Source organism: Nicotiana tabacum, chromosome 15 (assembly GCF_000715075.1).
Source record: "Nicotiana tabacum cultivar K326 chromosome 15, ASM71507v2, whole genome shotgun sequence".
Taxonomy (NCBI): Eukaryota; Viridiplantae; Streptophyta; class Magnoliopsida; order Solanales; family Solanaceae; genus Nicotiana; species Nicotiana tabacum.
The window spans coordinates 11,953,255-11,979,514 of record NC_134094.1 but is presented as its reverse complement, the minus strand read 5'-3'; the positions used below and the strand labels follow the sequence as shown (position 1 = coordinate 11,979,514).

The window sequence follows — 26,260 nt, the reverse complement described above, 5'->3', positions numbered from 1 at the left end:
AGTAAGTTGTATGAATGACGGTCTTATTAGTTAGCGTAATAAAGAAAGAAATTCTGCCACATATGCATCCTCAATGCGTTACTGCAATTTCAGTGTATAAGTTATGCATTTTTTTTTTTTTTTGGAAAAAGAATGCAAATAGAATATTATTACTATATTCTTGTCAATTGTGCATTATATTTTAAGGAAATGAATAATCCTTCTACCTTTTGTGTTAGATGAGAACACTGAAGAACAAATACCATTATGTTGCTAGTACGACGTCAGAACTTAACCTAGAAAATAACTATTGATTTTGATGAAAATTCAAGCCTGTAGAATTCATGATGGATGACAAAAGTGCATATTGAAGTAGGATTCAAAATATTGAAATTCAATGATATTTGTAAGACACTTTACAACAATATAAAAAAATATTACTTATCCTAAGTAAAAAGATTTAAGTATGGTAGGAAGTAGAGAGTTAGATTCACTTTCTTGTGATTTTTGACTTTACCTCCTATTAATGCCATCCGTTTATGGCTATAACAATAGACAAATAAAGTAATAGAGAGATCAATATTTCCTACTGAAAACAGTAGCAATCATTTCCAAGACTAAATATGCATAGAAAATAATATTGAGTTTCATCGATATGAATACGAAAATATATTCAAGAAGAGGAGCAGATATAAAATAAGCAAGACACTTACAAAAGTACATTAACAAATAAGAAATAAATTTACCTGTGAAGATTAATTTTTTTTTGTGTTCATAAGACGAATATCAACTCAGGCCAATAGGCGGTAGCAAATGACGAACATATATAATGAGTCAAAAGAATAATATTAGTACGAAAAGAAATATTTCATAATTAACCTCATATTTTCTATAATTCAATATGACCATCTACAAAAAATAATCTTATCAAGAAAATATTTTCACATAAATATTGTCTTCCATACCAAACAGGAAAAAGGAAACCAAAAGAATATTTGGGAGGGAAAAACAAAAAAAAAAAACAGAGGAAAAATGAAAAACAAACAAAAGAAAAAGACTGAATCATTCTATGCCCCTATCAATTTTCAATGCTTACTTTTGATATTTGAAAAACATGGTTTACATTTCTATGGTTGCATTTCAGACAATAGACAATAAATGGAAATGTTTTGTACAATAACTGTACGTCTGTACCTATAAACCAAGAAGAACACCTAAAAATTAGCTAGAATCTCAAAATTTACGTTGGAGAAAATATAAAGGTCTAAAGGAGAATGGGATAATGTGGCAATGTAATTATAAAAGGCCAAATTGAAAGAACGGATATACGTAACGTACATGTAAGAATTTCATACGTTTTTTCTTTGGAAAATGAAAAGGTTCTTAATGCATGTATCATAATAATTGCTCTTAATATTTTTAGATAAGTTTTAAAATGTAAAATGGTGTAGCGTATATTTTTGTACATTTATATTGAAGAAGGCAAATAAAATGTTATTTTTAGGTAGAGGGTAAATTAGTCACTTAACTTTTGAGGAATATTCTAATAAAATAATATCACATAAAAGTTTTCATACTTATAATATAGTACGATATATTAATATAAGATTGTTGAACTAGCTGCGCAACTTAAGGTCTTAAAGTTCATATCCAGAGATTGTTATCATGATGGGGTAAGTGCGAACAACACCAAGCCAATTATAACATTATCATCATTGTTAACTGTGAACTACACCGCGAATAAGTTCATCGCATTTGGCTGTGACACATATGCTATTGTTCAGGGTTATTATAACATCAGTGACTCCTGCATAACAGGAAGCATGTCTGTTTACCCGAAAAATGAATAGAGTTAAATTTTTACATAATTTTAATGATACGTGATATAACTTGGTGCAAATTAAAAAAATAAGTAGAAATATATCTAATATTGACTGTAAAAAGAAATAAATATAAACCTAAATTGAGTAAAGAATAATTGATAAATGAACAAGATGAATCAATATCAAAGCCCTCAAAAAGGATAATATTTACTATATGTGTGTAAATCTCAATAGTCTCTGAATGTGAGTGATAGGCCATATGTATATCCCCGTTATGTTTTGATGATCTAACAAACTTACTGTCAAGAGCCAGATAAGGAACCTGTTACACATTCTCAAGACCGTAAGATCGAAAGGTTCATGCTTGGGATATGGCTCAACTCTTTAGAGTCAAAGGAACAACAGAGGGAACAGATAGCTACCGTTTTCCGAAGAAACTGTACAAGTCAACTGCCCCAGCTGTAAAGTTGTTGCCTGCACACGCTACAGTACAGAAACATTGTAGCAGTCAACTTTATGGGGAGTGTCTTTTACCTACCTTGCTTACATCATCCTAGTGATGTCACAAATACATTATTAATATCAAGGAAGGTAAAACAAATGACTTGAACACTTAGAAAATTCACTCAAGCATACTCACTGTGATTGATCATCAAGAAAACGATTCTCAAGTGCATCAAGAACAAAGAACAACACTACTACGGACCAGTTCCCCATATCAAGTTATTGTATGTCCTTAGTTGAGTTGTAACTTTGTAATAGTTCTTCAATTGTAATTCCTACTTAGCTTGTTTAGAAGTATTGCGCAGGAAACCCTTTGTAAATCATAAACCCCTGTGTTTGTGTCTTGGCTAGAATTAGTCGAGTTGTAAAGTCTTTGTAATAGAGTTATTACAAAATGGCTTGTAATAGAGTGTTACAAGTTAGTGAGGGATTAAGAGGTTAATCCTTAGGTTACATAGGTTGTAATCTAAAAGTTACTCAGTAGTGAAGTTGAAATCCTACAAGGGTAGGTCGTGGTTTTTAATCCCGTTGAGCTGGAAATTTTCCACATAAAAACTCTCTGTGTTATTTACTTTCTGTTGTGTTTGCATAATCTGTGGAAACTGATAGAGAACCTGGTTCTCTATAGTATTTGGTGGACCCTCGAATTCTATTAATTGGTATCAGAGCGGGTTTTTTCTATCAAGCTAACACCTAGAAAGGTTCCTCATGGTTGCTCTACCAAACTTTGAAGAAGGTCAGTCTACCTACAGGCCACCAAGGTTCAACGACCAGTATTATGGATGGTGGAAGACAAGGATGCACGATTTTATCATGGCTGAAGATTCCAAGCTCTGGGACGTCATCTGTGATGGACCCTTCGTTCCCACAAAAACCAGTGGTGACCCTATTGTAACTATTCCCAAAACAAGAAAAGAATTTAATGATGCCGACCGGAAAGCCATAGAGAAGAATTTTCGTGCAAAGAAAATCCTTGTCTGTGGTATTGGTCCTGATGAATACAATAGGATATCGGCATGTCAGTCAGCCAAAGAAATCTGGGAAGCTCTCCAGACAGCTCACGAAAGAACAACACAGGTCAAGCAATCCAAGATCGGCATGCTTATAACTGAATACGAGTTCTTTAGGATGAAAGATGATGAATCCATCCAAGATATGCATACTCGCTTCACCTCTATCATTAATGAGCTCCACTCTCTTGGTGAAATTATTCCAAGAAACAAGCTTGTCAGGAAAATCCTTAGTGTGCTGCCCAGTTCTTGGGAAAGCAAAGTGAACGTTATTACAGAGGCGAAGGACTTGCAGAAGCTGACCATCGATGAACTCGTTGGCAATCTGAGAACATATGAAATGAAGAAAAAGAAGGACAATGAAAGAAGAGAGCCCAAAAGAGAGAAGAACCTGATCCTCAAAACGGACACCAATGATTCAAGTGGTGAGGATGGTGATATGGCTTACTTGACAAAAACATTTCAGAAGATGGTTCGCAGAGATGGAGGCATTCCAAAAAGGGGAGCTCTAGCAAGCCAAAAAACTATGACCTCTGTCATAAGTGTGGAAAGCCAGGACACTTCATCAAGGATTGTCCCCTCCTAAAGCAGGATCAATTCAAGCACAACACAAACAAAGCAACCAAGAGGATCCCGGTTCCTAATAAATGCTTCAAGAGAAAGAATGCCACTGACAATGTTGTGGAACAAGCTTTTGCTACATGGGGAGATTCCTCCAGTGAATCTGAAGAAGAAAATGATCATGGTGATAGTTCAATAATGGCAGTAGAAAGTGAAGCAAATGAGTATGACTCAATCTTTGCCTTGATGGCTCAGTCTGATGATGATGAAGATGACGACGATGATGAGGTAAATTTTTTGGATGTTCAGAGAAATCTGAAATCTTATTCTCCTAAAAAACTCATGTCTTTGGAAAATGTGTTAATTGATACTTATCACAGTCTTATAAATGATAAAGATGCTTTAACTTTGGAATAAAGAGAAGCAGAACAGACCAGAGATGACATAGTAGTCTTTGTAGTTGATTTAAAGGAAGCAAATGAGAACTTGAAGAAAGAGAATGATGCCTTAGATAAAAAAAATTGCAAATACAGAACATGAAAGAGATTATCTAATGGTCGTTGTGGTAGACCTAAAAGAGCCATTGAGTGTGTAAGAAAATAAAAAGAAGTCTTAACTGAGAGGGTTGCTAACATTGAGCATGAGAGAGATGACCTATTAGTGGTGCTAGTGGACTTGAAGGAAATAATTCGGGAACTTAAAATGGAGAGTAGGCCTGAAAATTCTCAAAAGGGAAAGGAAATTGCAAGTGAGGTACACATTAAGCTTGAAAGTGAGTTAAATTCAGTGAAGTCCAGTCTGTGTGTTAAGCTTGAGAAAAACAAACTACTTCATGAGGAACTAGGAAGAGTGAAGAGTGACCTTGAAAAATCACTCAAGTGGACCTGGTCTCTGATGCTATCACTGCCATGTACACCAACAATGGGGGAAACAGGCAGGGGATTGGGTTCCAAAGGGAAAAGATTCCTTATAACCTTCATAGCAAGTATGTTACTGTACCCGATAATTGGATTTGCACCCACTGTGGAAACACTGGGCACTTTAAAGAAAACTGTAAGACCAGATTTCAGTCACAACAGAAAAATATAGTTTTCGCTGAAAAAGTAACTACTGGTAGAGAACCTGGTCCTTCATATAAAAAATGCATGATGCCTGCTTGGACCAGAAAATCCCTCATTCACCCCTTTCCTCATTACAAGGGACCCAAACTCGTTTAGGTTCCTAAGTCTAACTCCTGATTTTCTTGTGTAGGGAACAATGAAAGGAAGCAGCCTACAATGGTACATGGATAGCGGCTGCTCAAAGCATATGACTGGAAGTACAAATGATTTCCTTTCACTTAAGGCCCTACAAGGAGGGAGTGTATCCTTTTGGAAATGACAAGAAGGGATACATTCTGGGAGTTGGAAGGATTGGGAAGTCTATCTCATACTCAATCGAAAATGTGTACTACGTGAACGGGTTGAAGTACAGCTTGCTAAGTATTTCCCAGATCTGTGACAAGGGATACAAGGTGGAATTTGTGTCAAAAATATGTACAGTCACAAACCTAGTGACTGGTGAGGTGGTGCTAGTAGCAAAAAGATACAAAAATATATATGTTGCTGATTTTGAGTCTCTGCAGAATGGTGATCTCAACTGTCTAAGTGATGTTGATAATGATGCTGAATTATAGCATAGGAGGCTGGGTCATGCAAGTTTCATGTTGCTGAACAAATTGGTTAGGAAAGACCTGGTTCGCGGTCTACCCAAGTCAAGTTTCAAGTATCACAAAGTGTGTGATGCATGTGTAAAAGGCAAACAAGTCAGATCCTCATTCAAGCCCAAAAGGGAAGTCAGTACCTCAAGGCCACTTGATCTTCTTCACATGGATCTATGTGGACCCATGGGGGTGGCAAGCAGGGGAAAAAAGAAATATATCTTCGTTATAGTTGATGATTACTCCAGATTCACCTAGACTCTGTTTCTCAGAACCAAGGATGAAACCTTTGAAGTGTTTGTTGCCTTCGTAAAAAAAGATTCAAGTGAAGATGGGTAATAATGTAGCTTGTATCAGGTCTGATCATGGAACAATGTTCGATAATGCCAAATTTGATGAGTTACGTACTAAAAATGGTATCACTCACAATTTTGCAGCTCCAAGAACACCTTAACAAAATGGTGTTATGGAGAGGAAGAATAGAACTCTTGAAGACATGGCAAGGACAATGTTGATTGACAGTGGGATTGCAAAGAATTTCTGGGCAGAAGATGTCAATACTGCTTGTTACTTGGAAGAAAGCCCAAGCTGACACATCTAAGGACTTTTGGGTATAAATGTTTTGTCCTCAATAATGGAAAGGAAACTCTTAGAAAATTTGATACCAAAAGTGATGAAGGAATCTTTCTGGGATACTCATCTCAAAGCAAAGCTTACAAAGTATACAACAAAAGGACTCAATGTGTTGAAGAGAGTATACATGTGATCTTTGATGAATCTCACCTATTATGTGAGAAGGACAGACGTGTTGACCAAGATGGAGAACCTTTATTTGTTCCAGGTGAAGTTATTGACATGGAAAATGGAAAGGCAGACATAACGAGTCATGTCAAGGAATCCGGTGATGATGATGCAACTACATCTCCATCAATTGGAGAGGAACCTGGTCCCACGATCACAATAACTGAAGCTGAAAATAGAGTTATTGATGCAGTCCAAGGTACTCGACTTGCTGAAGTAAGAAGCGGCCAAGAACCTCAGTCAGATATACCTGGCTCTTCTACCAATGAGATTCAGGTACCAAATTGGAAGCACAAAAGCTCACATCCTCTTGACAACATAATCACTCCTCTCGACTCAGGAATTCAGACCAGGTCAAAAGCTAGAAACTCACTCGCCTTCTCAGCCTTTCTTTCTCAAACAGAGCCCAAAAACATCAAAGAAGCTTTGAAAGATGCAGACTGGATCAATGCCATACAAGAAGAGCTGCATCAATTTGAAAGAAACAAAGTGGCACCTGGTTCCTCGACCTGCAGATCAAACCGTTATATGAACCAGATGGGTATTCAGGAACAAACTTGATGAGTTTGGAAACACAACAAGTAATAAGGTAAGTCTTGTAGTTAAAGGCTACAATCACGAAGAAGGGATTAACTATGATAAAACTTTTGCTCTAGTTGCTCGAATGGAAGCTATCAGAATCCTTATAGCCTTTGCATCACATATGGAATTCACACTGTTCCAAATGGAATGCAAAAGTGCATTTCTGAATGGCTTCCTAAAAGAAGAAGTTTATGTCAAGCAACCTCCTAGATTTGAGAGTCACGAGCATCCTGAGCATGTGTTCAAACTGGACAAGGCACTGTATGGGCTAAAGCAGGCTCCCCGGGCTTGGTATGAAAGGTTGTCAAAGTTCCTTCTAGAAAATGGCTTTACATGAGGAAAAATTGACAACACTCTTTTTCTGAAGAAACGAGGGAGGAACCTACTCATTGTTCAAGTATATATTGATGATATCATTTTTCGGAGCCACAATTGACTCTTTTTCTGAAGAGTTTGCAAAACTCATGGGGAGTGAGTTCGAGATGAGTATGATGGGAGAATTAAACTTCTTACTGGGATTTCAAGTGAGGCAATCTCAAAAAGGGACATTGATAAGTCAGCAGAAGTACATTAAGGAGTTGTTGAAAAGGTTTGACATGGAAGCATCAAAATTTATTGACACTCATATTGCCACAGCTACTCGTCTAGACATGGATGAACCTGGTTCTCCTGTTAATCAGACCATGTATAGAGGGATTATAGGGTCACTCTTGTATCTCACTGCAAGCAGACCGGACATTGTGTTTGGTGTGGGTCTTTGCGCAAGATTTCAATCTAATCTAAAGGAATCTCATTTGAAGGCTGCCAAGAGAATATTGAGATATCTCAAAGGAATGCATGACCTGGTTCTCTACTGTCCCGCAGGTGGAAGCTTTAATCTTTTTGGGTATGGTAATGCTGATTATGCAGGATATCTGGTAGATAGGAAACGCACGTCTGGAATGGCACATTTCCTGGGTTCCTATCTAATCTCATGGGGTACAAGGAAGCAAAACTATGTGACACTCTCAACTGCAGAAGCGAAATATGTAGCAGCTGCTTCTTGCTATGCTCAATTGATGTGGATCAAACAGCAGTTGGAAGACTTTGGAGTGTTCTCTAACTGTGTGCCCCTCCTATGTGACAATACAAGTGCACTCAATATGGCCAAAAATCCAGTCCAACATAAGAGAACCAAGCACATTGATGTGCGTCACCACTTCCTCAGAGACAATGTTAAAAATGGGCTCATTTGCATGAAATTCTATAGCACAGAAGATCAGATTGTAGACATATTTACCAAGGCTTTGAGCAGAGAACATTTTGAAAGAAATCTCTTGGTACTGGGGTTGATAAAACCCAACTGGAAAAGTCTAAATCATCTCTATACCGTTACAGGTAGACACGCATGATGATTACAGAGCAAATAGGCAGTGGATGCAGTACACGCTGGTAAAAGGGGCAAAGCTTAAAGATGCAAGATTAGTTAGGGAACTTGGTTCTCCTGACACAGGTTAGTAGCTTCTTTGTTCTCTCATGCATAATTTTGAACAGTTAAAACAAGTGCCACGCCATTAGTGCGTCAGTTTCTTTTCCCTGCTTCTTTTGAACCCAAACGTCTCACCCGTTAATAATCGACTCGACTCCCAAAACTATCGCCCTTTCTTAACTGGTCCCCCATCCATCTTAAATACATTCATCATTGTCACAACTCTTCACGTCAAACTTCAAACTCTCCCTTTTTCTTCCTCTCTTCAAACTACCCATTCCTTTTTATTCAATTCATCACTTCTCACCATGGCTGAAAATTATGAAAACTCGGGTGTTCCAAGTAACACCCCAACTGAGTCCTCACCAGTTAAAATACCAATGTTGGACTCCTCACTCCTCACTACTACTAGCTAAATCCCTAGGACAGAATCACCCCTACTCTTAGTTTCTTCTCCTACCCAATCGAGTTTTGGTTCTCATAGGAGTCACAAAATCTCGACTCCTAAAAATGTTTGTGGATACGAGCTCTCCTCTTGCCTCACCGGAAAATCAGGGTGAAAAGGGTACAGTTGACGAAGAAGAAAATCAAGAAATCTCCAGTCTTCCTTTGGATGAAGGCTCAAATACAGACCAAACTATTGGTTCTGAGAATGCTTCAGTTACTAATCTTGAGCCCACAAGTACAACTCCTTTTTCTTCTGCATTTTCCATGGAGTTACAAGAGAAAGAAGCAATAGAAAACATGTTATCTATAGCTAATGAAGGGGTTATTATCAAAGGAAGTGCAGATGGGTCTGAGGCTCAGGGGGAAGAGTCTAAGATTGTGGTAGAGGGTAGAGAGTTTGTGCATGTTGAACAATCGGCATAGGATAATACTACTGGGGGTACCAAATGAGGGACCTGATCCCTCCTCAGAGGATCCAACTCAGGGGTCCTCTCAATAGGCCCAGTTCAGTATTGATCCTGCTTCCTCCCCTCATTTCGATGCTGAGCCTTTGTCTGTGGTTGTGCCTGAGATGCGATCTGATTCTGAAGAAGTAGTTGGCAAATGTGAAAAGAATTCTGATGATATGGCAATTGCTAGCTTGACTAGGCGTATACCAATGGTTGCTCAAGAGTCTACTCCTAAGAGACCTACTATAAGGTTGCAAAGGAAGGAGGCTCTTGAGTGTGTGCTTAAGAACATCCAAGCTAAGTCAAGGAGAAGAAAATTAGTGAAAGATGGGAAAGCTGTGAATAAGAAGATAGTTTCAGTTGTGAATATGGATGATGAAGTAGAAGAGGAACCTGGTTCCTTGACTAGAAAGCGCTCACAGAAGCATGGTCTCCCCAAGCCTAAAAGGAAATCTTCTGTGTCTGCTAAAAGTCTGAACAAGTCTGATGATGTTGTCACTAGTGAAAATGTGGTGAATGAATCTGGTGATAAGTTAGTAGAAGAGTCTGCTGCTAGGGTGATGGAAGAATTGGGTGAAAAGTCTACGAAGTCTGATGAAAAAGGAAAGAATGTTCGCAAGTCTGCTAAGAGAATAGTTGATACTGATGAGGAACCTAGTTCCTCAAAGAAGGCCAAAGTTGGTGATCCAAGGAGTGATGGGAAAGAGAAGTTGAGGAATCAAAAGGTGCTATAGGGCCATAACACATTTGCCCCTAACATTTTGAAAGAGGCTGGTATGAGACAGTTGGTTGAAATTTGTGAGTTTTAACAGTGGACACATTTGTTCACAAGTGATGCTCCAAAGGTGTATGGGGAGGAAGTTCAAAGTTTTTATGCCGACCTCTTCAAAGTTGAGGATGACATTTGCGTGCTTGTGAATGAAGTTGATATGGTAATGGACTCTGATTTGTTGGGATCTATTCTGGGTGTGCCTGCTAAAGGGTTGTCTAGTATTCAGGGATCTTGTTCTCAAAATTTCAGAAACGCCATCCTGAAGGACTTAGCAGTTTAGTAAGGGGAACGAGTACAGAAGAATGCCCTCCTTCCAGTGTACTAACTGCTATTGAGATGGTGAACAAGGTCTTGCTCCCTCGTGCTGAGAGAAGATCTATCACTTCTCGTGCAGAATTGTTCCTCATGGAAGCACTGGACAACCTCACTACCATCAACCTGCCTGGGATCATGATAGAGCACAGGCAGAAAGTGGCAGATTTTAAAAATGGTAATCATGGGCTACCTTATGTGTTCCTTCTCACTAAGGTCTTTGAGTACTTCAAGGTTCCTCTGGGACAAGCTAAAGTGGCCACTAAGAAGCAAACCTTCTCCAAGTCCACTCTGGAAGAATGTGAGTGCATTGATAGGGCTGGAGGAGTTGGAAGCACTTCTACCATTTCTCAGTTGATCAACGCTCAGAACAGTGCTACTACTAAGATAATGCAGTTGAAATTAAGGAATGTTATTCTTAAGAGTCAGCTTCAGGAGGCACCTGATTCCAGTATCTCTCAAAGTGAAGAAGTTGCCCGGAGAATGCTGAGCTTGAAACAGGAGGAGGACCTGAAAGAGAAACTGCTCTATGAGCAAATGTCGGCGAATGCTTGAATGGATATCGTCCTCCAAACCCTTGCCTCTGCCTCTAAGCCCTCTTCTTCCAGTGCTCCCTAAACAGTGTCCCCTCAATGTCAAGTCTTAAGTATTGGTTTCCTATGATTAGTTTTTTTTTTATTTTTATGTTTGTGGTATTTGTCTTTGTTGTTCTAAATTGTGGATGGTTGTTAGTAACATTGACTCTGCTCCCTGTTTTCAAATCCAAATTGTTTAATGGAAGCTTTTCCCTTTTTGTTGTATATGCCTTGTATTTATGCTCTGTTTTTAGTCATGTTGTGTGCACACAAGTGGCATAAGTTAACTCAAGCTAGACTTCTTTCTGCTATAAGCCTGTTACTGATCTTTTTATGATGCCAAAAGGTGGAAAAATAATTCAGGGGGAACAGGATGGGAAACAGATTCAGGGGGAATTCAGGAAATGCTGGTTCTTAGGGGGAGCTTGAATTATAAGTTTGTCATCATCAAAAAGGTAAAAATTGATAGGCTATATGTATATTTCTGTTATATTTTGATGATCTAACAAACTTACTGTCAAGAACCAGATAAGTAATCTGTTACACATTCTCAAGACCGTAAGATCAAAAGTTTCCATCTGGGATATGGCTCAACTCTTTAGAGTCAAAGGAATAACAGAGGGAACAAATAGCTACCGTTTCCCGAGAAAACTGCACAAGTCAACTGTCCCAGTTGTAAAGCTGCTGCCTGCACACGCTACAGTACAGAAACAGTGCAACAATCAACTTTATGGGGAGTGTCTTTTACCTACCTTGCTTACATCATCCTAGTGATGTCACAAATGCATTATTAATATCAAGGATGGTAAAACAAATGACTTGAACACTTAGAGAATTCACTCAAGCACACTCACTGTGATTGATCATCAAGAAAATGATTCTCAAGTGCATCAAGAACAAAGAACAACACTACTACGGACCAGTTCCCTACATCAAGTTATTGTATGTCCTTAGTTGAGTTGTAACTTTGTAATAGTTCTTCAACTATAATTCTTACTTAGCTTGTTTAGAAGCATTGCGTAGGAAACCCTTTGTAAATCATAAACCCTTGTGTTTGTGTCTTGGCTAGAGTTAGTCGAGTTATAAAGTCTTTGTAATAGAGTTATTACAAAGTGGCTTGTAATAGAGTGTTACAAGTTAGTGAGGGATTAAGAGGTTAATTCTTTGGTTACATAGGTTGTAATCTGAAAGTTGCTCAATAGTGAAGTTGAAATCCTACGAGGGTAGGTCGTAATTTTTAATCCCGTTGAGATGGGAATTTTCCACGTAAAAACTCTCCGTGTTATTTACTTTCTGTTGTGTTTGCATAATCTGTGGAAACTGATACAGAAACTAGTTCTTTATAGTATTTGGTGGACCCTTGAATCCTATCAGTGAGAGTGTATGGATATATCTCAATCTGTGAATAAGTATCCCTGAATGAATGATAACCACTCTTCATATAGCGGAGGAATCCTACTTTGGATATAATTAAAAATACATAGTGGGGATCCTATGGTAGATTAGTTAATTAGTTTTTCCTTGATTTCCGCCTAGATTCTCTCCCCTAGTACGGCTACAACGGCTCTTTGTCCCTTGGCTCGATCTTGGTAAGTCTCCGTATTGGTCGGTCTCTGGGTCTCGAGCTCGATATTGACTCGAACTCGATATTGATCGGTCTCTAGGTCTCGAGCTCGATACTGACTCAAGCTCGATGTTGATCGATCTCTGAGTCTCGAGCTCGATATTGATCGGTCTCTGGTTCTCGAGCTCGATATTGACTTAATCACGTTATTGATCGATCTATAGGTCTCGAGCTCGATAACCAAACTTCACATCACAACTCGACATTATAATGATGAACTTCAGTCCATTATTCTCCAATCTTGATTAATCACACGAAAGGAAAACTCGATTTTGCCATATACAGATAGTCCCCTCGTTTCTCGGGAAAAGGTGGCGAGAAACGATATGATTTTTCAACCTTCGACTAGATGAATACTGACGTCTGCGATAAGCCCGATAGTGACGTACGTGACAAATGTCCCGTCGGTTCAGTTACCAAGGCATTAAATACACGTCAGTCAATGGTCGGCCATTGTCAATTCTGAACCGTCACTGTGAAATCTATAAATAGTCTCCTTCTTCATCCTTTCAAACTTTTACTTTCAAATCTCTTTAAATTCCAATCTTCATAGTTCTTCGTCTTCCCCAAAGCTTACTATTTCCAAGTTTAAAAATTTCTTTGCTTATTCTTCACCAAACACCAAATTATTTCAATTTCCCATCTTCTTTGTTCTTGAAAATTTAGATGGCTAAGATATCTAAAATCGTTCCTCAGAAAGAGGTTGCTTCATCATCTCGGCCGGCCGGTGAGAAATCGATGGTGGATCCACGCCTTGAAGAACTCATTCCCGGGGGATGCGTTATTGATTCTAACTTTAAGGTCGAGAAACCCTCATCGGTTTCTGATATATGTGAGCCGATATCGAGATATATATGCTCGATACCCCAAAGACTTCTTGATTTGGTGAGGAAAGTTTGTGGTTGGGCAAACAAAGAGGTTGTAATACCGGTACCGTAGGAAGTGATCACTACCTACGTGGAAGGGTAATTGAGTGTTTACACTAATCCTTTCATGCCGGGTCCCCTCAATCCGGTCATCATCGACTTCTGCAAGAAGTACCAAGTGACCCTCGGCCAAATACACCCTTCTTTCTAGAGGATTGTAATACTGCTCCATTTCTTTGTGAGCAAGATCGACGGGCTTCCCTTCACCCTCGACCACCTCGTAAGATTATATAGCCCTCGTCTTTACTGAGGTGGGCTGATAAAGCTTCAACGTCGGTCCATCAAGGCATTTACAATGAGTATAGATGAAGATAAAGATCGGGGTTGGATGGGCCGGTTTGTTAGGGTGAATACCTCGGACCTGATCCCGGATGAGAGTATGTCATTTCCCGAGAAATGGAATATAAAACGTAAGTATGATCCCCTGTTTAATTTTTGTTTGTTGTTTTACTTCTTCAACCTTTATCACTATTCTTTTCGATGCAGTCGTTGCTTGGATGTTGGGTGCGGTTCCCCACCTCGAGAGCTGGGTCAGGAGCCTGGTTTCAACATCAAAATTCACCGAGTGTGCATGGCACGATTTGTCAAAGGGTCGGTGTTAGGCTCGTACTCATGGTAAACCTTCTTCTTGGCTCACCGATTACCTTATCGTTCAATCATTTTCTCGGACATAAGTTTTACTTACTTTTCTTTCTTTCTAGGTCTAGGAAAAGATGCGGTTATGAGACCCTCATCAGGTGATGAAGAAGCTTTACCACTTATCTCAAAATCGGAGAAGGTGATTAAGAGGAAAAGGGCCTCGGACTCCGAGGGTCAAAAACCCATGAAGAGAGCGGCTCGATAACCCAAGGTGAACGTAATCCCTTTGACTATGGAGTCAGTCCTGAGTCTAAGGGATGACGAAGAAGAAGAAGAAAGTGATTCCGGGCTAGTGACCCGTGCACGGGCTAGCACCGATATTCAAAATACATCGGTATCGGTGGGAGTTAATATTGCTACGTTCAGGCTCGATGAGGTTGAGGAGGAAGCTTTGACCTAAGTTCTCGAGCCAAGGGGGACCGAGGATGTTTTACCTCGGGGCAAAGAGATCATCGAGGAAGTTGTGGAAGCTGGTGTGCGAACCGAGCTCGAGGCTTCCCGAGACGGAGGCGGTGCCCAAAAAGACATACTCGGGGAAATAGAGATCGGGGATTCCCCCTCTTTTCCTACATTTTCCCAGTCGATGATACCTTGCGCTCAGGATGTGGAGACTTGTCACGGGGAGGGAGCTCATGGAGAGGAGGATCCTTTCCGTGGTTATTTCATCGGGGTAGAAGATGCCACCGGTCTGAGTGAGTTAGAGGTTTCGAAGAAGAGCTCGAGCGAGGTGGGAGCGTCACGAAGCCCAATAGGCCCTGAATCGGGTAAGTTCATACTTTATTTGCCAATTTCCATACTTGTGTTTTTCTTTCCTTGTATAATCCCTTTATTTTGTTTTTGTAGGCTTTTGTACCTTATCACGAGGCTTTTCTCTAATCCCGAGAGGAGCTGAGCCAGTACGAAGCCGAAGTTCGAAGGCCTATTGAGGGGAGAGATGCCTTCAAGTTTCTTAGTGAGCAGAGAGAAGGAGAAGTAAAAAAGACTTCGGGCTGAGCTTGAAGCATCTCAGAAAGAACATGCTGAGTTGGCCGAGCAGGTAAAAATAATCTTTGAATTTAATGATATTGATTCGGGAGTGATGGCTAATAGTTCGATCCCGTAGGTCGAGCAAAAGCTCGACGTGATCAGGGAGCTTCGTGTTGAAGTGGATGTAGTGAAGTCGGAGACCGAGGAATGGAAGAAGAACATGGATCGCCTCGCCTTTGAAAGGGAAACTGCCCAGACTAAACTGGCTTCAGCTGAGGTCCAACTCCGAAGCTTGAAAGAGAAAGCCTTGGTACAAGCTAAGAAAATTGAGGAGTTCCAGTCTCGATTGAGATGAGCAAATTCCGATCAAGAGAAACTGGCCACAGAACTCGTAGTGGCCAGATCATAGGTTGAGAAAACCATGGCCAATGTCGATGCAATGGTTGTCGTTTATCTGTATGATGCCGAAGCTGCTCAGGTTCGAGCAAAGGAGGTTGCTGAAGCTGCTCAGGCTCAAGCAAACTGGGTTGCCGAGCATGCCAAATGCCAGTCTCGAAGGGAGACTCTTGAAGAGATCCATGCTCGTGGCTTCGATCTTACAGCCGAGATCGAGAAAGCTAAGGAGCTCGAAGCCAAAGCCAGAGTGTTGGCCTTTCCTGATGATGATGATACCGGGAATGCGAGCGAATCTGAAAATGAATAGAGCCTCGAGGGCGAAGACGCTCCGGAGAGGGCTAAGTCTTTTAGTATTTTTTGTGTTTCTTATAAGACCGTTTTGGTCTTTTGGAAAGAAATTTGATCGGGCCATGTTGCCCTTGTAAATGATTTTTGACATGTATAAAAAACTTTCTTCCTTTCTTCCTTATAGATTTGTGAAGTTTGTATTCTAAGGCCGGGGTTCAGATAATTTGATCAAAACCGAACTAGTGTAGCCCTTAGGCCTTTTGATCGAGTGAGTGCTTGCTCGAACTCGAAGTAAAAAATAGCCCTTAGGCTTTATGGTCGAGTGAGTGTTTGCTCGAACTCGAAGTAAAGTACAACCCTTAGGCTTGATGGTCGAGTGAGGATGATTTCTCGAACTCGAATTAAGGTAGCCCTTAGGCTTTGTTAGTCAAGTGAGGATTATTTCTCGAACTCAAATTAAGGTAGCCCTTAGGCTTTGTTAGTCGAGTGAGGATGATTTCTCAAACTTGAATTAAGGTAGCCCTTAGGCTTTGTAGACGAGTGAGGATGATTTCTCGAACTCGAATTAAGGTAGCCCTTAGGCTTTATAGTCGAGTGAGGGTGATTACTTGTACTCGAATTAAGGTAGACCTTAGGCTTAGTAGTCGAGTGAGTGTTTGCTCGAACTCGAAGAAATAACAACCCTTAGGCTTTATGGTCGAGTGAGTGTTTGCTCGAACTCGAAGAAAAAATAGCCCTTAGGCTTTAAGGTCGAGTGAGAATTATTTCTTGAACTCGAAGTAAAAGTAGACCTTAGGATTTAAGGCCGATACGAGATCATCTTAACTCGAAGAAACAACAACCCTTAGGCTTTATGGTCGAGTGAGTGTTTGCTCGAACTCGAAGAAAAAACAGCCCTTAGGCTTTAAGGTCGAGTGAGAATGATTTTTCGAACTCGAAGTAAAAGTAGCCCTTAGGTTTTAAGGTCGAGACGAGAGCATCTTCTCGAACTCGTATTAATGTAGCCTTTAGGCAATTGAGTGAGAATGATTTCTTGAACCCGAATTAGGATAGCTCTTAGGCTTTATATAATTCGATCTCGTTGATTTTTCGAATGGCAGTCCCCAATTTATGGGGTAATCATTCGAACTCCGGTCATGGTCGGCTCTTAAGCATATTTACATAATAGATCAAAAATATGAAGTGGAAAAACCTTTCTAAGGTATGAGATTTTGGTAAAGAAGAAATTTCTCTTTATATGTCATCATACATATGTACATATTTTGTGCCGAGACTCGAGCAAACTATGTGGGCATGGTTCATTTGACCATTTGGCCCTTACAAATTTTTCCTGTCGAGACCCTATTTCCATGAAGTAATTTCCTTGCATCGAACTTGATATAGTCGAGGGCAATGCCCCCTAGTATTCGAGATTGATTGTAAAGAGGCCTCGGATACTGTTGAATTGCTCTAAGTTAGCACGCTCGATGGTTGCCTCATTAAAAACCTCGCCGAAAAACCCATTTGGGACAAAATCGGTCTAAGGGAAAAAGAGTGCAACGCGTGCTTTCAGACCTAAAGGTTTTGAGTTGAAGAATCCATTCTTGTTTCTCGTCAAACACCTGCAAGGGTTAGTTTCGAAATACAAATGAACATGAGGGTCGTACCTTAGCAGTAGTATCGATTTAGGTGCGATACCTTCAAATTGCTCGGTAGTCGTTTGCCGTTTATCATACCGAGCCTGTAGGATCCTTTTCCGACGATTCGAGAACCTGATACGGTCCTTCCCAGTTCGGACCTAGTTTACCTTCATTCGAATTTCGGGTGTTGGGGTGACTTTCCTTAGCACCAAGTCCTCGATTTTAGAATGTCAAAGATTGGTCCTTCGATTGTAGTATCTCTCGATTCGCTATTTTTGGGCGGCCAATCGGACGAGAGCATCTTATCGTCTTTCGTCCAACAGTTCTAGGCTCGTATTCATTGACTCGTTATTCGACTCCTCTGTTACATATCAAAACATGATGCTAGGTTCTCCGATCTCGACCGGAATAAGAGCTTCGGTGCCATAAACCAACGAGAATTGTGTTGCTCCGGTACTGGATTTCGATGTTGTGTGGTACGCCCATAGGACCTCGGGTAGTATTTCTCTCCATTTTCCTTTGTCGGTCAATCTCTTCTTAAGATTTTAGATGATGGTTTTGTTGGTCGATTCGTTTTGTCCGTTCCCGCTGGGATGGTAAGGTGTTGATAAGATCCTTTTGATCTTGTGATCCTCGAGAAATTTAGTTACTTTGCTGACGATGAATTATTTTCCATTATCACATACAATCTCGGATGGCATCCCGAATCGACATATGATGTGGTCCCAAATGAAGTCTATCACTTCCATTTCTCTGATTTTCTCGAAAGCCCGTGCTTCAACCCATTTAGATAAATAATCAGTCATAAACAAAATAAACTGAGCCTTACCTGGGGCCGATGGGAGGGGGCCAACGATGTCCATTCCCCATTTCATGAAAAGCTATGGAGATAGGACCTAGTGGAGTAGCTCCCCGAGTTGATGAATCATGGGTGCATGCCTTTGGCATTTGTCGTATTTTTGAACGAATTCCCTTGCATTCTTGCTCATATCGGTCCAATAATACCCTGCTCTGATTACTTTGTGCACCAACGAATCGACAACAGAATGATTTCCGCAAGTGCCTTCGTGAATTTCCCGTAGGATGTAATTGATATCTCTCGGTCCCAAACATATTGCCAATGGTCCATCGAACGTCCTTCTAAACAGCGTTACGTGTTTGGACAAGATGAATCGTGCTGCCTTTGTGCGCATCGCTCTTGATTCCTTTGGATCTGATGGAAGCTTCCCGTTCTTGAAGTACTCTATGTATTTGTTTCTCCAATCCCAGGTTAATCTTGTGGAGTTTATCTTGGCGTGACCTTCTTCGATTACCGATCTCATGAGTTGTACCACAGTCCTCGAGTTGAGTTCGTCATCTTCGACCGATAAGCCTAAGTTTGCAAGAGCGTCGGCCTCGTTGTTATGTTCTCGGGGTACATATTGCAAAGTCCATTCCTTAAATCGACGTAGAGTCACCTATAGTTTATCCAAGTACCTCTGCATTCGGTCTTCTCGGACTTCGAAAGTACCGTTAACTTGGTTTACCACGAGGAGGGAAATACACTTAGCCTCTACGACTTCCGCTCCCAAGCTTCTAGCTAGTTCGAGACCTGCAATCATGGCCTCGTACTCGGCATCATTATTAGTCAATTTTGTAGTTCTAATAGATTGTCTAACTACATTACATGTGTGTGATTTTAGTACAATGCTTAGTCCGGACCCCTTCGCGTTCGAGGCACCGTCCATAAAGAGGGTCCAGACTCCCGAAGAGGTACCCAGTTTTATCAGTAGTTCTTTTTCAATCTCGGGTATGAAGGCCGGTGTAAAGTTAGCCATAAAGTCCGCCAAGATTTGAGATTTGATAGCAGTTCGGGATGGATACTCAATATCGTACCCACCGATTTCTGTGGCCCATTTGGACAATCGACCCGAAAGCTCGAGTTTGTGCAAAATATTTCGAAGAGGATAAGTTGTTACAACATGTATCGAATGACATTGGAAATATAGTTTCAATTTTCTAGAGGCGCTTATTAAAGCAAGTGCTAATTTTTCTAAGTGTGGATATCTAGTTTCGGCCTCTCCTGAGGTTCGACTGACATAATAAATAGGGAATTGCGTACCTCGTTCTTCTAGAACCAGAACTCCACTTACCGCTATCTCCGAGACAACTAAGTACATGTAAAGTTGTTCGTCTATTTTCAGGGTATGAAGCAACAGCAGGTTCGATAAATACCGCTTTAGTTCTTCCAAATTCTGCTGGCATTCCGGAGTCCATGCAAAGTTGCTTTTCTTCTTAAGTAGTGAGAAAAATCGGTGGCTCCTATATGAGGATCTCGAAATGAATCGCGCTAGGGTGGCTATTTGCCCCGTTAGCCTCTGCATGACCTTTACATTATCTACTACCGTGATGTCCTTGATAGCTTTGATTTTGTCGGGGTTGATCTCGATTCCTCGATTGGACACCATGAAACCAAGAAACTTGCCCGAGTCAACCCCGAATGCACATTTTTCGGGGTTGAGCTTCATATTGTACTCCCTCAGTATGTCGAAAGTTTCCTGCAAATGCTTTAAATGATCCTCTGCTCGCAGGGACTTAACTAACATGTCATCAATATAAACTTCCATTGATTTTCCTATTTATTTTTAGAACATTCGATTTACTAGGCGTTGATAAGTTGCACCAGCATTTTTTAGACCGAATGGCATTACGTTATAATAGTAGGTACCGTACTTAGTAATAAACGAGGTCTTTTCCTGATCCTCCGGGCTCATCTATATCTGGTTGCACCCGGAGTAGGCATCGAGAAAACTGAGAGTCCCGTGGCCGGTCATGGCATCGATCATACGATCGATATTAGGCAAATGAAAAGAATCCTTAGGGCATGCTTTGTTCAGGTCTTTATAATCTATACACATTCTAAGTTTGCTTCCCATTTTAGGGACTACCACCACATTTGCTAGCCATTCGGGGTATTTTACTTCTCGAATGGATCCTATTTTAATAAGTTTGGTTACCTCGTCCTTGATGAAGGCATGTTTGACCTCGGACTGGGGCCTTCTTTTTTGCTTTATCGGATGGAATTTCGAATCCAAGCTTAGCATATGAGTGGTTATTTTCGATAGGATCCCTGTCATGTCAAAATGGGACCAAGCGAAATAGTTCATGTTAGCTATAATAAATTGAATAAGTTCTTTCTTGAGCTCAGGATCTAACCCCTTGCCCAGGTATACCTTTCGCTTAGGCTGATGTTCGATTAGCGTGATTTGCTCCAGTTCTTAAACCGTTGATTTGGTAGCATCATAATCATTGGGGACCACGAAGGATCAAGGGACCCCATAGTCATTATCTTCGCCAGTCTTCTGATTCTCTAATTAGGTCGAGGCTGGCGTTTGTGATTGCTATTTGGTATCCCGTTCCTCCTTCGAATCTGATTCTTTTGTCAATAATAGTGAAGATATCGGAATCACTTCATCGACGACAAACATTTCTTTTGTGGTCGGTTGCTCCCGGTAGACCATTTTGATTCCCTCCGATGTTGGGAATTAGAGAACCTGGTGAAGGGTCGAGGGCACTGCTCTCATGTTGTGGATCCATGGCCTCCCGAACAAGGCATTATATCTCATATCACCCTCGATCACGTGGAACTTCATTTTTTGGATAGTCCCGGCCACGTTTACTGGTAAGATTATCTCGCCCTTAGTAGTTTCACACGCCATATTGAATTCGTTTAGTACTAGGGTTGCGGGTACGACCTGGTCCTGTAGATCGAGTTGCGCTATGACCCTTGATTGAATGATGTTGGTCAAACTATCTGGATCAATTAACACACGCTTAACTTGAGTTTTATTCAAAAGTACAGATATTACCAGCGCATCGTTATGGGGATACATGATTCCTTCTGTGTATTCGTCACTAAAGGACAAGGTTCCTTTAGGTATGTAATCTTGAGTTCGAGACCGCTTCTCTCTTGTAATCGACGTCTTAGTGTGTTTAAGCACCGACCCCTAGGGGATATCGATCCCTCCGATGATCATGTGGATAATATATTGTGGCTCTTCTTGTTCGTTTTGTCTATTGAAATCTCTATTTTTGAAATGGTTTTTGGCACACTCACTTAAAAATTCTCGAAGATGCCCTTCATTGAATAATCGGGCTACCTCCCCTCTCAACTGCCTGCAATCTTCAGTTCTGTGGCTATTGGTGCCATGATACTTGCACATTTGATTGGGATTTCTTTGGGCTGGATCAAACTGCAGAGGTCGAGGCCACTTAGTATCTTTGATGCATCCGATAGCCGACACGATAGCGGATGCATCGATGTTGAAGTTATATTATGATAAACGTGGTGCTTCCTTAGGTCTGGTAAGCCTGTCGAACCCATTCTTGTTCATCAGCTCCCGAGACCCTTGGCCTTGATCACTTCTCCTTTCGCCTCGTACGGAGTTGCGTGCAGGTTCACTAACCCTATGATCTCCGTTATATGGCCGATATTCCTTTTAATAATGGACCCAGAACCCAACTAGTTGTCTTAGACTCTAATCTTCGATTGATATCGATTGTGTACATCGGCCCAGGTAACAGCCGGGTATTCGATCAAATTCTGATTCAACTGTCGTGAGGCCATCGAGCTTCGTTCGTTCAGTCCTTAAGTGAAAGGTTGAACAGCCCAATCATCCATGACCGGTGGTAGATCTATTCGTTTCGTTTGGAAACGAGATACGAACTCTCTTAGCATCTCGTTATCTTTTTGCCTTACCTTGAAAAGGTCCAACTTCCTAGTCTCGACCTTTATGGCTCCGGCGTGTGCTTTTACGAAAGAATCTGCAAGCATAGCAAAAGAATCGATAGAGTTAGGCGATAAATTATGATACTATATCATTGCCCCCTTTGACAGGGTTTCCTCGAACTTCTTCAATAGTACGGATTCGATCTCGTCGTCTTCTAGATCGTTCCCTTTAATGGCATATGTGTAAGAGTTAGCATGTTTGTTGGGGCCGGTCGTCCCATTATATTTAGGAATTTCGGGCATGCGAAACTTCTTGGGGATCGATTTAGGAGCCGCGCTCGGGGGGAAAGACTTTTGTATGAATTTTTTGGAATCCAACCCTTCAATACCGGTGGTGCCCCCGGGATCTGATCAACCCTGGAGTTATAAGTTTCTACTTTTTGTCATTTGCTTCAATCCTCTTTTCTCCTGACTCAATTCGGTTTGTCAATTCCTCGAACATCTTAATAATTTTGGGATTAGCCCCCGATTCTTGTTCATTTGATCTAACTACAGCTGACCCTGTTTCGTGGATGACTTCTCGGGGTGGACCGGGCTCGACCCTGCTCGGTGCCTGGGTTTGGCTCTGCAACTGAGCTATTGCTACCTGTTGAGCTTGCAATATTTCGAAAAATCATACGCATGCCGATCCCGTCTTCTCCAACATTTTGGGTATTTTGAACTGCAGATCGAGTTCCACCATGAATACTGTTTTCGGGTCAGAACGTTGATTCGCCTCGATGGCCACATGTAAATTAATGTCAATGGGATCTACGGCCCGAGTTCCAACGGGATCGACGAGTGGCCTTTCATCCCCGGTCGTCAGGTCGATAGGTAGGGCCATTAATTGTGAGTTCGTCGTTTTTAACCTGAAATCAAAGACACTTCCAAGAGCAAGTGTAAAATGGTATGTTTTGTAGAGATTCGTACCAAATAACCACTGTTATTCTTAGCCCCACGGTGAGCGCCAAACTGTTTACCCAAAAAACGGATAGAGTTGAATTTATACGTAGTTCTAAGGATACGTGGTATAACTTGGTGCAAATTAGAAAAATAAGTAGAAATATATCTAATATTGACTGTAAAAAGGAATGAATACAAACCCAAATTGAGTAAAGCATAATTGATAAATGAACAAGATGAATCAATATCAAAGCCCCAAAAAGGGATAATATTTATTATATGTGTGTAAATCTCAATAGTCTCTGAATGTGAGAGTGTATGAATATATCTCAATCTATAAATAAGTCTCCCCGAATGAATGATAACTACTCTTCATATAGTGGAGGAATCCTACTTTGGATATAATTAAAAATACATAGTGGGGATCCCATGGTAGATTAGTTAATTAGTTTTTCCTTGATTCCCGCCAGGATTCTCTCCCCTAGTGCGGCTACAACAACTCTTTGTCTCTTGGCTCGATTTTGGTTGGTCTCGGTATTGGTCGGTCTCTGGGTCTTGAACTCGATATTGATCGGTCTCTAAGTCTCGAGTTCGATACTAACTCGAGCTCGATATTGATCGGTCTTTGGGTCTCGAGCTCGATATTGATCGGTCTCTGGATCTCGAGCTCGATCTCGTTATTGATCGGTCTCTGGTCTCGAGCTCAACAATCTAACTTCACATCACAACTCGATATTATAATGACGAACCTCGGTCCATCATGCTCTAATCTTGATTAATCACACGAAGGGCAAACTCGATTTTGACTGTATACAATGTCCACGTGCGATAGTATTGAGGATGTTGCTAATGATGGTGAGTGTTTCTGGTGTTGGTTGTTGCCAGACATCCATCCCTATTCCCTAAGGGAGCATGGAACGTCAGCATAACACTAAGCAGCTATTATAATTATACTATAATATGTGAAAGGCAGGCCTAGTGATAGTTGCAGCTTTGCTTTTGTAGTTGAAGAAGCTGCTTTTAACTTTTATAAGAATTACCTTGGCAGTTTGCATAGAAAAAAGAAGCTTCCTCTTGTGCTAGATTGGGTAATTGGTAGACAAGCATGCGAAATGGCTAAGAGAAACTCGACAACATATGCATGTAAGAGTAACAACAGTCAGTGTAAGGGTGGCATGTGGGTCGGGCCCGATCCTAAGTGGGTTTCGTAGTCCTGGTCTTAAGTGAGCCGGTCCTAAGTGGTTCCGGGCTTCGCGGGCTTCTTGTTTTAATCGGTCCGAGACCGGAACCACGAACTAACGGTCTCGGGCCTAAGTGGGCCGGTCCCGGGCCTAAGTGGGCCCAACAAATACTTTTTATTTTTTTAAAAATTTTATAGAAGTTAGAGAAAAAAAATAGTAATAAAAATATCTAAAGCAATTCCTTGTAAATTATATTATAGAATTGTGACCTAAATTTTTTAATTCAAATTTAAAGACAAAAAATATTGTAAGGTGATATTCAAAGCAATGCATTATAATATATATATATACACTATATTATATGTACATCTTATATATAGTACAGTATAGTATAGTATAGTATATATATAAGCTATATTCGAATATAGCTTATATATATACTATACTATACTATACTATACTATATATACATCTTTATATATATATATATATATATATATATATATATATATATATATATAAAGTCTTGGGTTAAAACAAAGTTGGGGGGTTAAATGGCTATTTTATAAATAGCCAACGACTATTTTGGCAGGTAAAACTGCCATATTTTAAATGCTATAACGGCTATAATATGGCAGATTTTTTTTTAAAAAAAAATTAGCCGTTGGGCCCGGATAGGCCTGTTTAGGACCGCTTGAACAGGCCCACTTCCCAAACGGTCCCGGTCTCGCGGGCCTCGCCTATGGGACCAGCCCACTACCCAGCCCACCTCCCCACGGTCCCGGTCCTATCCGGTTAGGAACGTTTAGGCCCACCGCCCATTTGGGCTTGCGGTCCTGGGTCCGGCCCGCTCCTAACCGGCCCACATGCCACCCTTAAGTGAGTGTTATGATAATTCAAATGGACGGGGGCGGCCCGACCAGTTTTATGGCCTAAAACCAAATTTTATGAGGGGCCTTAACTTTTTTTTTTTTAAAAAAATATTTATTTATTTGAAGTCTATTTTTCTTGCGTTTCTTAAATACAAAGTTATTAATAATTTTCTTATAATCAATAACTCCTAATAAGTCTTTCTTAATTGACAATATACCTAATCCATTTAATCTTTATCGAGACATTGTTTGTCTTAGGTGAGATTTTATCAATTTTAATTTTGAAATTTTTTTTCCGTTGAAACAACGGAAACAAGAGTTGTTACCATTATTCCATAAGTAATATACGCATTGGAAAATGAATCAAATTTTTTTATTTGACCGAGTGTGTCATTTAAACTGTTATCTTCTAATAATACTATTTTTCTTAATATTTTTAATTTCGAAAATAAATCTAAACCATCAATATCGAATTGATTATTATGCTTTAAGGAACATTCAAGATTAAGGTAATACTTTTTCAAATTTTCATCATCTAGTGATCTTAATTTTAACCGCTAAATAGAAAACCAAATATATTTTCATATGCTTCGAATTGTTCAAATCTATTTTGAAGTGAAAAAAATAGCCTTGTCTATTATGTATAAAGTAATCAATTCCAAAGGACTCTTCTAAAGATTTTGAGATTTTATTATCAAGATTCTCATCAAGTTGTTACTTTCTATATATCATACGTTTCTTACAAAATTCGGGTTCAATATTCATTTCAAGTACAATTTTCTTGGCAGAAATTATAGCAATTGCAAATCCTTCTTCTCTATACTTGTTAAAGAAAGAAATCAAACCTTTTCACTTCAGAGAACATTTAAACTTATACATAGTCTATTAGGTGTAACTAGTGTTTTAAAAGGTATGGGCGTAAGGCGGGGCGTTTTACATATGCCTCGAGGCACGGGGCGTAAGCCCGGTATTTAATTTTTAATATTTTATAAAATAATATAATTATAGTAAATATTTATAAACATGTAAAATTGCATAAAAATTGAAGAAAACTATAAATATGTGATATATATATATATATATATATATATATATATATATATATGTACTCCATCCC

At 40.1% G+C, this 26,260-nt stretch overlaps 1 pseudogene; it reads left to right on the top strand.

Annotated features, from left to right (window-relative positions):
• Window positions 1–1,137: 1,137 nt before the first annotated feature.
• LOC142169529 (wall-associated receptor kinase 2-like) lies at window positions 1,138–24,301 on the top strand (annotated as a pseudogene).
• Window positions 24,302–26,260: the final 1,959 nt, after the last annotated feature.